The sequence below is a fragment of the Xyrauchen texanus genome, chromosome 35 (assembly GCF_025860055.1).
Source record: "Xyrauchen texanus isolate HMW12.3.18 chromosome 35, RBS_HiC_50CHRs, whole genome shotgun sequence".
NCBI lineage: Eukaryota > Metazoa > Chordata > Actinopteri > Cypriniformes > Catostomidae > Xyrauchen > Xyrauchen texanus.
This window is the reverse complement of record NC_068310.1, coordinates 15,385,028-15,389,327: the sequence shown is the minus strand read 5'-3', so window position 1 is coordinate 15,389,327 and position 4,300 is coordinate 15,385,028.

Below are 4,300 nucleotides of genomic sequence, written 5' to 3'. Positions count from 1 at the left end.
AGTATTATCTCAGAGGAACGAATTGGATTTATAAAAGGAAGGTATTCTTTTTCTAATATCCGTACGCTTTTTAATATTTTATACTCAAGACAATGCAGTAGCTCCTCTGAGGTTATCATTTCGTTGGACGCCGAAAAGGCATTTGATAGGTGTGGAGCGGAGGGGGGTGCGCCCGGTCCCCAATCGGCCTGATGAGGCGCGCGAGGGATAAAGCCGGCCGGTGACAATGGTTCGAGAGAGAGAGAATTACGGGCATGTCAGTCATGTGTGTGTTTATGTTTATGTTTGTGCTTTTGGTTTAAGTTGTCATTAAATTATTATTTATATTGACAAGCCGGTTCTCGCCTCCTCCGTGCCCATCCTTTAACAGTGTTGCATTGGTGCCGAAACCCGGGAAGGAGGAGGGATGCCCGTCGCAGAGTCCTCGACACTGCCGTCCACCCTGGGGAGCGCCGCTGCCATCTGACGGGTGACGGAGTAGTCTGACCGCCCGGATGCGGGAAACGGCCGTCGTCCGCAGGGCAAGTGGGGACTGGATTCTCCGACCGCCTGGAGCGAGGGAGCCGCTGCCGGGGGCGGAGGAGTGCCCTGCCGTCCCCAGAGATGCAGAGGGGTCGAGGGAGACCGCCGTCCGCGAGGGGAGGAGGGAAGAAACGCCCCGACTGCCCGGAGCGGTAGGGCCACTGCCAGGGGCGGAGGATTGTCCCCATTTGCTGCCTGAAAAGCGGAGGGGCGTTCTGCCTGCTGGGGGTCGAAGGTTTGACTCCGGTTCGCCCGGGGTTGGAGCAGCTGTTGTCCGCCTGAGTGTGGAGGAGTGTTCGAGGACCACGCGACGGTACATCAGAGAACCGGTGAGTGAGCTTTTTCTCTCTCTCCTCTCTCTCTCTCTCTCTCTCTGTCGCACCGTGTTGGCCTTTTCCCTCGCCTGTTTTGTTTTTTGTTGTTGTTGTTGTCTTCCCCTCCTGTCTCCTCCCAGGGTGAGGAAGGCGGGGATGACCACGCAGGACGCAAGATACACCCCGCCCCGGGGATAGGGGGGGGTGTACGTCATGAGTGTGGAGCGGAGGGGAGCGGGGCCGGGTCGGAATATCGCGCGCCCGGTCCCCAATCGGCCTGATGAGGCGCGCGAGGGATAAAGGCGGCCGGTGACGATGGTTTGTGAGAGAGAGAATTATGGGCATGTCCGTCATGTGTGTGTTTATGTTTGTGCTTTTGGTTTAAATTCTCATTAAATTATTATTTATATTGACAAGCCGGTTCTCGCCTCCTCCTTGCCCATCCTTTAACAGTGTTGCAATATATTTTTTTTATTTTTATTTTTAATTTTTTTATTATTTAATTTATGTATGTATATACGTGTGTGTGTGTGTGTGTGTATGTATGCAAGTCCTGTTGTTCAGATTGGGAATTGTTCTGTTGGGGTTGGGTAGGGTTGTATATGATGTGTGGGGTGGTATAAAATGTAAAAATGCAATTTGCAACAATAAATATTCTATGATAAAAAAAAAAACAGATTCCGTCTGCTGTGTATCGACGGTGAAGGGTAGAGGTCTTCGAGACAAGAGATGATCGCTGCCTTGAAGGAATGAAATTCTGAGGAAATGTGCACCTGTTTTTATAGCGTTGAGTTTAGCGCCAAAACAGGCGGGGCTCAAACACCATAGCCAATATTAGAATATTGCCGCTATTATAGAGAGGTTTCAAGGCACTCCCCATATGCGTTACTGAGTGATTCTATAAGTGCGGGTACATTTGGCATTTCAAAAAGTTAAGGAAATAAACTGTTCACTAACAAAATTCTTTCCAGTATCTTATTGAAAACATATTACATTTTAAAAATGCAGTGCTTGCCAAACACAAGCTTCTTCCTGTTTTTACTTTTAATGAAAAAACAGATTTATTTAGTACCTTTTGTCAATTCTGTTACAGACAAATTAGGCAATGTGTAGAAATAACAATAAAACATAACAGGAAAAATCCTTCTTGTTCCATTAGACAAACCGTCCTTACATTCCAACACTTGAAACTTGAGATAATATTTCATCTATGTATACATTAAAAATGAAAAAAATACCTATGTCTTCTCAGAATCGCCCACTAGGAGCAAATATTTTTCATCTAAAAATGTATTATATACAATATCCAGTAAAAAAAAAAAAATGTAGTTGAAATATTCTAAGGTTGCAAAAATACATCAATAATGTTAATGAGACTTTAAACAACAATTTAATATTTTTTGGTGAAAAAAAGTTCATAAACAGAGTTGAACCTTTAAGTAACAGATTTGACAGAATTGACTAGGTGGTGTACAACCCCCCTGTCCCCTTAACCCCGTCCCTGCCCCCTGCACAACCATGGAAAAATATAGTTAGGTAACAAAAACAATTAATAATTTCATCAATGTAATAATATAATTAGGGGCAAACATTCTAAGATAACTATCATTCAAACGTAAAAAATACTGGCCCATATTTCCTTCTGTATTTCAACATGTTTTGGTTCAACCTTGGTTGGGGATGGAATTAATCTTATAATATCCTCATGAGGATACCACATCACATCTGATATTGAGTAGATGGCCCATCACTAAAAAAGTGAATGAATGATACTGAGGGAAGGAATGTTTTGAGATGATCAAGGATTGGGGAGAGTTGAGCCCATATAGCAGCAGGACCTTTTTCCTTGGAGGATGAAATGGTGCAGAAACACATGTGGTATATATATATATATATATATATATATATATATATATATATGTGATTGTTGCATTTCAATCACAAACACACACACACACACACCCCCCACAGTCTTACCTCTCTCACACACACACTACCCGTATTTCTCTCTCATACACACACACAAACACAACCTCACATGCACAATCATTAACACACTCTTACCCCCCTCTCTCTCTCTCTCTCTCTCTCTCTCTCACACACACACACACACACACACACAACTCTCTTTCTCTCTCTCACACACACACACACACACACACACACACACACACATGTTGTGTTTCCATGTTTTATGGGGACTTTCCATAGACATAATGGTTTTTATACTGTACAAACTTTATATTCTATCCCCTAAACCTAACCCTACCCCTAAACCTAACCCTCACAGAAAACTTTCTGCATTTTTACCTTTTCAAAAAACATAATTTAGTATGATTTATAAGCTGTTTTCCTCATGGGGACCGACAAAATGTCCCCACAAGGTCAGAAATTTCGGGTTTTACTATCCTTATGGGGACATTTGGTCCCCATAAAGTGATAAATACACGCTACACACACACACACACACACACACACACACACACACACACACACACACACACACACACACACACACATGTCAATTCTGTTACATACTGTCAACATTGTTAATCTACCTTGGTAACTGAGTTTGATGGCAACAGAATTGACAATTTTGAACTTTTTGCCAAAAAGTCCACTTGCTAGCATAAATGCTAAGAGCACACGGCACTAATGAAATCGTGATTAAAAGACTTTTAAAGAACCCACTGTGTGATCAGTGATAAATTCAATTTTCCTTTTGATATTCTGGTAATAATTTTGACGTTTTACAAAATAACTCTTGGTGTAAGAACGTTTTAGATTAAAATATTCCTCTGATTTATGGACACACATTTTTTATAAGCTAAAAGATATTTTAAATAATGTAATGTTGTAGAATTAGGAAAATTACTATTTAGGACATTTATAAATACAATTAATAAAATATTACCAAAAGAAAATTAAAATGAAATATTTTGATTAAACAATTGTACATGATGGAAAAAAATACACTGACTAATTCAGACAACAAGAAATCATGATTTTCAACTATATAAGACACTTTTTACAGAACAAATAATATTGTTATGGCCTGTAACATCTTGTGATCCTTGACAATGAGTAACAAATTATTAAAATAATAAAAAATATAACCATTTAAAAAAAAAAAAAAAAAAAATGACTTTGGACACCAAATGTACCCACAATTATAGAATCACCCTACTATGCAATGTCAAGTGGACTGAGTCATAAGGGAACTGTTATGTGGAAATCATTGTAATGATTTGTAATCAAATTATTGTAATTGTCATACTGCTATGTTGCTTGGAACTGCACCTAAGAATTTCACCCAATGTTGCACTTGTGTATGATTGAGTGACAATAAAGGGATTTAACCTCCCTGTTGTGTACATATTCATAAGCCCTAACTGAAAGCATTGACAGTGAAATGACAGCAGCACGATGACGCAGTGAGACAAATACTTGCTGTGACGTCAGCA